At 38.6% G+C, this 13,006-nt stretch overlaps 1 non-coding gene across 1 annotated transcript; it reads left to right on the top strand.

Moving 5' to 3' along the window:
- The first annotated feature begins 10,395 nt into the window (after window positions 1-10,395).
- On the top strand, window positions 10,396-10,502 carry LOC123621338. Its single transcript, XR_006729074.1, has one exon. It is a non-coding gene; the product is annotated as a U6 spliceosomal RNA (small nuclear RNA).
- Window positions 10,503-13,006: the final 2,504 nt, after the last annotated feature.

Below are 13,006 nucleotides of genomic sequence, written 5' to 3'. Positions count from 1 at the left end.
TCAAGAATAGTACTAGATGATGATGGAGAGATGGTCATAAAAAAGACAGAGCTCCCATCCCACAGTGAAGGAAGTGGTTAGACAAGTCTGCAAACAATTACAGTATACTGGAGTAAACATTATAATTGAACGTTGTGTGAGATACAGTGGAAGCAAGAGGTAGGAACATTTTACTTTGTCAGGCAAGAAACGTTGTATTAAATTTGTACCATTTAAGATGAAAGCTGAAGAATAAGTTGATATTTGCTAGGACACAAACAGTAATAGGGCATTCCAGAGAGAAAAGCATTACGTGGAAAGTTCGTATTTCAGTACCATGGTCTTTTAAGGACTGTTTTCCATTTTGGGAAGAGTAGGGTGTATATGTATAGTAAGAGATGAATCAGGTAAGTAGGGGCTAGGAAATGACTTTGTGGGCCTCACTTAGGAGTTTATTCTAATGGTCAAAGGGATGCTATTTAGTTTTAAGCATCAGTTATGTGAGTGGATGTGTGTTTTTCAGAAAATTCACATGCTAATATATTATAAAAATGGAAGCTCAATTAGGAGGCTATTATAAGCAGTTCAGGTACAAAGTGAGAAGGTCTTGACCTTGTCAGTGAAGTGGGATTCAAGAGGAGGAATGAGATGGAAGAGTCTATGAGATAGACTCAAGAGGATTAAGTGTGGTAGATTGTTGTAGTTATGACCCCGTCTCCTCCCACTACCCACACCAATTTTTTTTCTTTTTTAAAAAATTTATTTATGAATGCTCATGGGGTACAAGTGCAATTTTGCTTCATTGATGTATTGCCTTGTGGTTAAGTCAAGCTCTTCAGTGCATCCATCAGTGGAGCAATACACATTGCACCAAGCAACCTCCCATCATTCACACCCGCCACACCCCTCTGAGTCTCCATTGTCTATCTTTCCACACTCTGCTTCCATGTGTACGCATTATTTAGCTCCCACTTACAAGTGAGAACACGCGGTATTTGTCTTTCTATGTCTGAGTGGTTTCATTGAAGATAATGGCTTCCAGTTCCATCCATGTTGCTGCAAAAGATGTGATTTGATTTCTTTCCACACCAATTTTTTTTACACTTACTTGTATCCATACCCTTGGATAATTTCTCCAACACTGATTTTCGTGACTGACTTTCACCCTTGGGATAATAGCAAGTGTAATATTAGTAGAGGCTTGAAAAATTCTTGTACGTTGGTACTTAACACTCATTGCTGGCAACCCTTTTGCCACCATGTGATTAAATCAAGGCTAGCCTAGAAGATGAGGGACCACTTGGAGAGTGGCCCCAGCTGTCTCAGCCTTCCCAGTTATCTCAGCCTTCTCAATTAAGGCCATAAACATATGTGTGAGGCCATCCTAGATCATCCAGTTCCAACTGTGATAGTTGAGAAGAATCAGCTAGTCAACAAGAGAATTACAGGAAATAAAAAATATTCTGTATTAAGCCTCTAGCTTTGGGACAGTTTGTTTCATAATAAAAATTAATTGATACCCTAACTGGCCAATTAGGGTAGGGAAGAGGAAGAGTCTAAGATGAATTTCCTTTTTTAGCGTGAGTAGATGGATAAATGAATATTGGAAAGCTACAAATATTAGAATAAATAAATTGGTGGTGTTACCAAATAGAATAGGGAATTTTTTAAAGACCATATTTAGAGGAATAATAATGAATTCAGCTTGGAAATACTGAGTCTTAGGAGTTCTTGAGACACGCAGGTAAAGATACCCAGTTGGCAGTTTGATATAGGATCTGAAGATAGATAATTTGGAGTAAAAGTGTGGCTTTGAATGACATTGTCCATTTCTCATTTATTAGTTTTCAAAACTTTTTTTTTTTTTTTGTTTTTTTTATTTTTTGAGACAGAGTCTCACTTTGTTGCCCGGGCTAGAGTGAGTGCCGTGGCGTCAGCCTAGCTCACAGCAACCTCAAACTCCTGGGCTTAAGTGATCCTCCTGCCTCAGCCTCCCGAGTAGCTGGGACTACAGGCATGCGCCACCACGCCCGGCTAATTTTTTCTATATATATTTTCAGTTGTCCAGATAATTTATTTCTATTTTTAGTAGAGATGGGGTCTCGCTCAGGCTGATCTCGAACTCCTGACCTCGAGCGATCCACCTGCCTCAGCCCCCCAGAGGGCTAGGATTACAGGCGTGAGCCACCTCGCCCGGCCAGTTTTCAAAACTTTTTGTGTAGATTCTTTGTAGACATGTTAAGACAACAAAGAGAAACAGCTTCTTCCTTTCTGATCTCTATGCCTTTTATTTGTTGCTTTATTGTGTTAACTAGAACTGCTAGTACCATGCTGAATAGGAATGGTGAGAGGAGACATCCTTGCCATGTTCCTGATTTTAAGGGGAAAAAATTCAGTCTTTTACCATTAAGTATGTTAGCTGTAGTTTTTTCTTTTTGTGAGTGTCATCTATCAGGTTAAGTAAAGTCCCTTCTATTCCTAGTTTGCTGAGAATCTTTTTTTTGCAGAGGGTTGAGGCGCTAGTCAAGTGAAGCAGTGGGAGTGGAGAAGGAACAAAGGAATCTGTAGCTAATTGATCAATTAGTTATAAACACCAATACACTACAACCAGACTGCTGTAAATTTGTTATCATGAATGGATATTTAATTTTGACAATTACTTTTTCTGCCTTTATTGAAAAATCATATGATTTTTCTTTAGTCTGTTGACATGGTGAATTTATTAATTAATTTTTAAATGTTGAGCCAGCCTTACATATCCAGGATAAAACCCACTGAGTTGTACTATATTATCCTTTTTATATGTTGCATTCAATTTACTAATATTTTGTGGAGGACTTTTGTATCTATGTTCATGGGAGATATTGGTTTTCTTATAATGTCTTTATCTGTTTTGGTATCGAGTAATGCTGGTTTGAATTGGGAATTGTTTCTTCTCCTGTTTTTGGAAGAGATTGTGTAGAATTGATATTGTTTCTTACTCAAGTGTTTGATAGAATTTGCCAGTGAAGCCATTTGGCCTAGAAATTTTTAATGGAAAGGTTTCAAACTATAAATTCCAGTTTCTGTAATAGTTGTAGAATTATTCAGTTTATATATTTCTACTTGAATGAACTTTGGTAGTTTGTGCAAGGAATTGGCATAGTTATTCATAATATTCGCTTTTTAGCCTTTTAAAATCTGTAAGCTCTATAGTGCCAGAAAGTGTTAGCACTTTCATTGCTGTTATTAGTAATTTCTGTCTTTGTTCTTTTCTTGGTCAATCTGGCTAAAAGTTTATCAATTTTATTAATATTTTCCATAAAATTTGATTACATTTATTTTCTTTCCCTCTTATTTATTTATTTATTTATTTGTTTATTTATTTATTTATTTATTTATTGAGACAGAGTCTTTCACTGTCACCCAGGCTAGAATGAGTGCAGTGGCATCATTACAGCTCACTGCAACCTCCAACTCCTGGGCTCCAGAGATCCTCCTGCCTCAGCCTCCCAAGTAGCTGGGACTACAGGCACATGCCACTGTGCCTGGCTAATGGTTTATTTATTTTCTCTGTTGTTTTCCTGTTTTTTTTTTTGTTTTGTGTTTTGAGACAGAGTCTCACTTTGTTGCCCGGGCTAGAGTGAGTGCCGTGGCGTCAGCCTAGCTCACAGCAACCTCAAACTCCTGGGCTCAGGCGATCTTACTGCCTCAGCCTCCCGAGTAGCTGGGACTTCAGGCATGTGCCACCATGCCTGGCTAATTTTTTCTATATATATTTTTAGTTGTCCAGATAATTTATTTCTATTTTTAGTAGAAACGGGGTCTCGCTCAGGCTGGTCTCGAACTCCTGACCTTGAGCGATCCACCCGCCTCGGCCTCCCAGAGGGTTAGGATTACAGGCGTGAGCCACCGTGCCCGGCCAGAATTTCCTTCTTTTTTAAGACTGAAGAATATTTCATTATATGTGTATACTACATTTTATTTATCTATTCATCTGTCAATGGATACTTCAGTTTCTTTTACCTTTGATGAATAATGCTGCCATAAACATACAGATATCGCTTTGAGACCCTGCTTTCAATTCTTTTGGATATATATCCAGAAGTGGAATTGCTAGATTGCTAGATCATATGGTAATTCTTTTTTTTTTTTTTTGGAGACAAGGTCTTGCTCCATTGCCCAGGCTGAAGTGTAGTGGTGTGATCATAGCTCACTACAGCCTCAAATGCCTGGGCTTAAGTGATCCTCCCACCTCAGCCTCCTGAACAGCTGAGACTATGGGTACACGCCACCATGCCCAGCTAATTTTTAAATTTTTTTGTAGAGATGACGTCTCACTGTGTTGCCCAGCCTGGTCTTGAACTCCTGGCCTCAGGCAATCCCCTGCCTTGGTGTCCCAAAGTGTTGGGATTACAGATGTGAACCACCACACCTGGCCCATCTAGGGATTTTAAAATTTCAGATATATTTTTCAGTTTTAAAATTTCTGTTTGGTTCTTTTTCATAGTTTTTCTCTGCTGAGAACTTCACATTCATTTCAAGCATGTTCACTTTTACCTTATGGAACATGATAATAGCTGTTTTATTTATTTTATTTTATTTATTTTTTAACAACTGGTAATCAATTTATTAAAACTGTTAACTTAAGCATCTGCAATGGTGACCTCAACCTGAACTCCTGGCTCGATTATGACAGAAGTAATCTATTTAACAATCTCAGAAGGGCTATGCAAGTCAATGAGTTGCTTGTAGATTCTCATCTGGAATTGGTCCCAAGTCTTAGAACCTTCACCACAAGGATTTTTTCTTGTAGTGATTCTCAAAGTCTTGGTAGGCATCTGAGCTGGTCCTTTCACTTTGAGGTTCTTTCCCTTTGCGCCTCTGATCAAGTCAGCACACACCTTCTCTAGGGACTTTACGTCGCGGCTGGTTAGGATCATTCTAATTCGGTGAATCGCTACCTCTGGCTCCACGGCTATTTTTCCGATATTTTTAAAAGCCATGGCTGCGGCGCGGCTTCCTGACCAACTTGGTCCTTGGCGAGAGCGAACAGTGGGTGAGTCAGGAGCAGAAGCGGACAGAGCACACCTCCGCTGTACCGGCGACCAAGTCTTCCTCGAAAAGGATAATAGCTGTTCTAAAGTCTTTGCTAATTCCATCATCTTATCCTTGGTATCCGTTGATTGTCTTTTCTCTTGAGAATTGGTCACTTTTTTTTGACTTTTTTGTATGTTGAATAATGCCAGTTTGTATTCTGAACATTTAGAATAGTATTTTGTGACTCTCTGGGTCCTATTAAAATCCTCCAGAGAATGCTGATTGTTGCTGTGTTCAGCAGCCAGTCATCCTGGATTGATACTGTAAGGTCTGTCCTGCCCTTTTTCCCCAGTCGGTTCCAGTGTCAGAACAATTTTCAAAGCCTGTGCTGTGCTGCTTTGGATCTGTCTTACATCGGTCTGTGCACTCCAGGGTTAGTCTTGGACTTGTATTGTGCTTTATATTGTTCAGTTTTCAAGGTCTTTGCCATGCTGCTTTGGGGTGTTCTATGTATATGCACCGCAGGATCGAGCCCTGGGCATATGCTGGCTCGGACACAGCTCTCCTCTCTGGGATTCTTCTCAACTTCCTGTCTCTATCTTAGAGCGAGAACGATAGAGTTTCTCTACGAGTTTTAGTTGCCAATGTCACTGCCATAGCAAGAAAAATACAGAGAGGGAAGAAATGGAGATCTCTGCTTTACAACTCTTTGAAATCCAGGAACCCAATTTTTAAGTTCCTCAATCTACACAGACAGGGTTTCTTGGAGAGTTCCAGCTGTACACACTGCCATGGCCGCAGCTCACTGTGCACCCACCCTCGGGCAGCACACACACACACACACACACACACACACACACACACACACACACACACAGAAACGCCCTCCCATGTGGGCTCCTTCTCCAAGTTTGACTCTGCTTTTGTTTACGTATTTCAGAGTGCACAGGTAGTTGCTTTTTGTATTTTATCCAGAGTATTTAGTTATAATAATTAGCAGCAGAGATAGGCTTTAGTGAACTACTCCATCTTGGCTGGCACTGGAGTCTTGAAATAATCATTTCTTAAATTAGTCATTTAATGTGTGTCTCTTCCACTATACTGAATGTCAGTAGGGACTATTTTGGTTTTGTTTATTACTGTGCCTCATACCTGATACAGTTCTTGGCATATGCTAAGTAGCCAGTACATATTTATGGAGTAAATGAATGAATGGACACTTTTCAAATCTCATCTTGGTTGACAAATCTCTCATTGGTTGACATTTGTGCAGCATTCTACATTATGAGTTATTCCTATCTCTTGGAATCTTTCTTCCCAAACTTCTACGTGAAACTGACAGCTTCAGAAATTGCTGTGAAAAGGGGGATACCTGCATAGTCACCCACATAGGCACAAGTACAACCTTAGTCATAAATGCTCAGTCACCATTTCATCATCCTAGAAGAGAGTAGATACAGTCATCACCCTCTGGTATCTGTAGAACATTGGTTCCGGGACTCCCTGTGGATGCCAAAATCCACAGATGCTCAAGTCCCTTATATAAAATGGCATAGTATTTGCACATAACCTGGGCATATCTTCCTGTATACTTTAAGTCATCTCCAGATTACTTATAATACTTAATATTAAGTCATTACATATTAAATAATATTAAATTAAATATGAAATGTCCCACTTCAAATCAGAAGTTTAGTTTATTATATCTCAAACAAGAAGTGGTACAGTTAATGAACGTATGCACCTAAAGTATCGACACAGTTTTGCCATCTCAACAGTAGCTTGTTTATGCCAGCAGCAATGAAGCCTGGAGAGGCAATGGTGATGAAATCACAGAAAGCATTTTCCACAGCCTATTGAGAATTGAATATTTCTCCTTGCAAGAAGTGGTCCGAACCCTGGAAGAAGTGATAGTCAATTTGTGCAAGGTCTGGTGAAGAAAGTGGATGACAGAGAATTTTCAAGTCTTTGTAGTTTGAACACCATTGTTTTTTGCAACATGTGGTCTTGTAAGGGGATTAGCCTGTCTCTATTGACCAGTCTCAGTTGCTTAATCACAAGCATCCTCATCATTGCATCCAGTTGGTTCCAGTAGACATCCACTGTAATCGATTGACCAGGTTTCATGAAGCTGTAGTGGATAATAGCAGTGCTGGGCCACCAAACGGACGCCAGTTAACTTTTTTTGATGAATATTTGGTTTTGGACTGTGTTTCAGCACTTCATCTTTATCCAACCAGGGTGCTGAATGCTTGCAATTGTCAGAACCATTTTTCATCACACGTAACAATACAGCATAGAAATGTTCGCCTTTATGCTGTGACAGCAAAGAAAGGCAAGCTTCAAGACGATTTCTCTTCTGACGCTTGTTTAATTCATGCGGCACCCATCTGTCCAGCTTCTTTACCTTGCTAATTTGTTTCAAATGGTCTAATATTGTTGGAAGAGTAACGTCAAACCTTGCTGCTAATTCACGCATAGGTTGAGATGGATTCAGTTCCACTACAGTTTCAGCTCATCATTATCAACCTTGGTCTCAGATCACCCACATGGCTCACTTTCAAAATTAAAATCGCCAGAATGGAACTTCTCAAACTATTGACATACTGTGCGTTCATTAGCCACATCCTTCCCAAACACTTCAGTGATATTTCGAGCTGTCTGCATTGTGTTGGTTCCATGATGGAACTCATTCAAAAATAACACAAATTTTTAACTTCTCCATGGCTTCCCAAAAATTGCTGTAAAAAAATGTAAAAGATAATCACAAGTCAAAATGTGCAATTAAAAGACTTAGGATGTACTTACACAATAGGGGGAAAAAAAGAAGAAGTGTCAAAGTGAAATGTCAGAGATATGAACTGTCAAACAGCACTTAAGGAAATCGGACATTTCATATTTAATGACCTAATACACTAAATGCCATGTAAATAGTTATTATACTGTATTGTTTAGGGAATAATGACAAGGAAAAAATGTCTACACATGTTTAGTACAGATCCAACCATCCTTTTTTTCCCCTAGTACTTACGATCCACGGTTGGTCAAATCCACAGATGCAAAACCCATGGATGCAGAACTCATGGATATGGAGGGCGACTGTATTTGTTAACTGCATGGTGGCACTTTTTGTTTTCCTCCTATTACCTATTACTGTTGAATCTAAAGTCTTCTGTGTCCTCCCATTTCCTAGTTATCTACCTTATTACTTTCCTACATAACTTCTTGCTAAAATATAATTTTCAAAAAGTTAAAAACATGACTCTTATGCAAATATAAACAGAAAATATGTCAGATGTTTTATTCAACTCATCGATTAATGAGAGAACATGTAAGATAGTAACACTAGGTCAAAGAAAACATTGAGGAACAGAATTTATATAGTCAATCAGTCAAAGGAATGCTGAAATAAATTTGCTATTAATAATAGATGCAAATTCATATTAGACAAGAGACATAATATTTGGAGTTATATTTTTTACCAGATGGAAAACAATTCAATTTCTACCAGATTTGTATTTGTATTACTAAGGATAAGGAGAGTGTGGATTGCTCTCCAACAGGATTTATTTGCATTGTTATCAGTTTTCTATAAGTTAACCATTACCCCGATAAAGCTGTAAAATAGCCTCGTCAATAGAAAGTCAAATTAAGATGTATACCCCTTCATGATCAGATAATTCCCAGAGAGTCTAAATGACATCCTGCATTCCACTGAAAGGACCCCAATAATCTCTTGTACTTATTTCCAAGTTTTGGATCTTTTTTCTTAATACTCTTTATCCCAGATAGGAAAATTTTATTTTTTCCTTTCCCTTGTTCCTGTCGCCCTTTCCTCATACAATGTATTTTCCTTTCCCCCTGCCCAGTTGTATTTCTTTACATCTTGGCCTCAGCTTTTTGTTTCCTTCCTCTTTCACCCTATGTGACACAGCTGATGGCTCAGATATTCATTCCCTAAACATTTGAGGAATAATCTGGAGTGTTAGTTTTTCATTTGGGGGGATAGTAAAGTGGTATTATTTTTATTGAAAATGATCTTTACTGGTTTGGCATATTTATATCATAGCCTTAGTTTTACTTTATGTTCTGTGAGGGTAGAAACTATAATTAATCTTCTTTTATCTACAGAAATTGTATCCACTAATTCAAGGATAGTAAATATATAGCATTTGTGCTACCACTCTGCTTAGCCATACCTATTACAGATAATGACAATTAATGTCAAAGTCTGGCCGGGTGCGGTGGCTCACGCCTGTAATCCTAGCACTCTGGGAGGCCGAGGCGGGTGGATCGCTCAAGGTCAGGAGTTCGAGACCAGCCTGAGCAAGAGCGAGACCCCGTCTCTACTAAAAATAGAAAGAAATTATCTGGACAACTAAAAATATATATATAGAAAAAATTAGCCGGGCGTGGTGGTGCATGCCTGTAGTCCCAGCTACTCGGGAGGCTGAGGCAGGAGGATCGCTTAAGCCCAGGAGTTTGAGGTTGCTGTGAGCTAGGCTGATGCCACGGCACTCACTCTAGCCGGGGCAACAAAGCGATACTCTGTCTCAAAAAAAAAAAAAATGTCAAAGTCTCTCTTGTTCAGCCTGGACTGAGCCTTAGATTCCTTCTTAACACAAAATTTTAGTCATCCAGTATGAATCAGTTGCAGTTGGCACAAAGTGGACATGTTTTAAATGCATGTTTTTAAGAAACATGTCATAGAGCAATCTGGTTCTAGAATTGGCATCTTAAGTAAGATCAATCAGAAATTAGAATTGTATATGTGAATATGTGGACATAATTTTTGTCTCTCTCCTAAAATAAAAATGTCTTTTGGGAATTGTTCCAAAGTAACTAGTTGTATGGAGTTGATTATAATCTTACAAAGTACGTTTTCCTTTGCCTTTTTTAGCCAGAAATTCAAGCAGATGATCAAAGTAGATACATTTCTCATATAAAAACTTATTTGTATTATGTGACTCAGTGGTTAACCTTCTGGAAAATAAAGACATGGATTTATTAACAGTACATCTTTTTAAGTGTATTTACATTTGATCCTAAAGTAATGTACTTTGGACCTAAATGTTGTTTAGAATCTTAAAATTAGTCATTAGGTCTGGGCACAGTGGCTCACACATAGGATCCCAGCACTTTGGGAGGCGAAGGTGGGAGGATCACTTGAGGTTAGGAGTTCGAGACCAACCTGGGCAACATAACAAGACCCTGTCTCTACAAAAAATTTAAAAAATTAGCAGGGCATGGTGGGACAGGCCTGTAGTCCCAGCTACTTGGGAGGCTGAGGTAGGAAGATCACTCAAGCCCGGGTATTTGAGGTTTCAGTGAGCTATGATCATGCCACAGCACTTCAGCCTGGATGACAGAGCAAAACCTTGTCTCAAAAAAAAAAAAGTGCTTGATTCGGCAGCACATAAGCTAAAACTGGAATGATACAGAGAAGATTAGCATGGCCCCTAGGCAAGAATGACATGCAAATTCATGAAACATTCCATATAAAAAATTAGTCATTAAATCTGGAGAGTCTTGTCATAGATCAATGAGGGTTCAGAAACAAATTAGTCACTCCCTTTGTTATAGAACAGCAGTCCCCAACTTTTTGGCACCAGGGACTGGTTTCATGGGGGAGAGTGGAGATGGTTTCAGAATGATTCAAGCCTATTACATTTATCGTGCACTTTGTTTCTATTATTATTACATTGTAATATATTATGAAATAATTTTACAACTCCCCATAATGCAGAATCAGTGGGAGCCCTGAGCTTGTTTTCCTGCAACTAGACAGTCCCATCTAGGGGTGATGGGAGACAGTGACTGATCTGACAGGAGGCGGAGCTCAGACAGTGACGTGAGCGATGGGGAGCAGCTATAAATACAGATGAAGCTTTGCTCACTCGCTTGCCCACTGCTCACCTCCTGCTGTGCAGCCCGGTTCCTAACAGGCCATGGACCAGTACCCGTGAGCCTGGGGACTGCAGAGATAGAAGAAATTTACAATAAGCGTTAGATGTATCCTGTGTCCAAAGCACTTGGTGTTTTATACCGGGTAGTACTAAAGAGGAGGTAGGAAGGATTTATTGGCTTATTTAGTGTTTTCCTTAGAGCTCTTGATACTCAACATAGCGTAATTATGAAAAACATGGATTATGATGCTAAACTTCCTTGAGTTTTGCTTGGACAGAGTATTTAACCTTGTTCTGTCACAGTTTCCTCATCTTAATGGAGTTGTGGTGAAGAATTTTTTTTTTTTTTTTGAGACAGTGTCTCACTCTGTTGCCCGGGCTAGAGTGCCGTGGTGTCAGCCTAGCTCACAGCAACCTCAAACTCCTGGGCTCAAGCGATCCTCCTGCCTCAGCCTCCCAGAGTGCTAGGATTATAAGCATAAACTACCACGCCTGGCCTAAGAATTTTTATTTATTTACATAATTGTGAAGAATACACACACACACACACACACACACACACACACACACAAACATTAATATGCACATATATGCGCGTGTGAATGTACATACACATTTTCTCATGTAAAGCATTTAGAACAGTCTAAGGACATGGTAAGCACATGTTAATTATTATTTATCTTTACAAATCAAACTGGATGTGAGTCCTCAAATGCTTCTTTACTAGTTCCAGATCTTTTCTCTTGGAAGTTTATTAAAATTTTTTAAAAATGTTTATATTATCATTACATAAATCTTTTGTTTCTCTTTGTAAATAGGTTTCTTGACCTATAAAAAGAGCTGTTTGCTCAAGAAACTCCTGCCCTGTCTCTCTAATAAAAAGAAAGAAAAAAAAGAAACTCCCAATTTGATCAGATACAGGAAAAATAGACCAATTTGAAAAATCTTAAAAAATATTAACTACTCAGGCCATAGTATTCTTCATAGAATGCCTGTAAGAGGCAGAAGTACTAAGAAACATGAATTTATGAACATAACTACTGGTTTTTTCCCCTCAGTTTGATTTAAATTTAATATCTTCCCACAATGGAAATGATTTACAATGAAGAGATGAACTGGAAGGAATAGGAAAATGGAAACAAGATGTCATTTCTTTTTACTATCCAACAGATTTGCCATATGTTTTGAAATGATGTTTGGCCATCTACAGTAAATGAAACAAAATGCTTTTTAAAATAATGTAACACTTTAAACTATTTTTACTACCAAACTCTCCCTCTCCCGCGAAACATTCATCTTACCGAGCAAAGGTTTATTTAAGCTCCACTTAAATCTATGTTGTTTTTAGCTCATTTCCTTTTTAAAAAAGCAATTGGTGAGTTTATTTCCCAGCTTAGCTGTTATAATAAAATATAAAAGGCATTTTTGTTTTGGCCTCTAGTATAGCATTATCGAAAGCTACAAAACGCACAGCAAAAATAGGACAGTATAAAATTAGAAGCTGCTCGTGTTTCTTCAGCAGCAGTTATTGCACTTGCAGTTGCTTTTCCCCCTCTTGCCACCAGCACAAATCTGAAAGTCACCTCTGTGTACCAGACAACAAACCCCAAGTGTGTTTTTTAATAGAGGCTTTATTATTCTCATAGCATAAAATTCACCCTTTAAAAGTATACAATTCAGTGGGTTTTAGTATATACACAGAGTCATGCAATCTACCCATTTAGAACACTTTTTGCACTCCAAAAAGAAACCCCGTACCCATTAGCAGTCATTTCCCAATCCTTCATTCTCCCAGACACTGGCAACCATTAATCTACTTTCTACCTCTTCCAGACATTTCATATAAATGGAATCATGAATATGTGGCCGTCGTGACTGTCTTCTTTCACTTGGCATAATGTTTTCAAGGTTTATCCATGTTGGAGCATGTATCAGTACTCATTCCTTTTTATGGCAGAATGCTACTCCATTGTATGGGCATACCAGATTTTGTTTATTCATTCACCAGATGATGGACATTTGGGTTGTTTCTCGTTTGTTGATTATTATGAACAGTGCTGATATCAATATTCATGTACAAGTTTTTTGTGGACATATTTTTT

This window comes from Lemur catta, chromosome 15 (assembly GCF_020740605.2).
Source record: "Lemur catta isolate mLemCat1 chromosome 15, mLemCat1.pri, whole genome shotgun sequence".
Classification (NCBI taxonomy): Eukaryota; Metazoa; Chordata; class Mammalia; order Primates; family Lemuridae; genus Lemur; species Lemur catta.
This window is presented reverse-complemented; position numbering and strand designations above follow the sequence as displayed.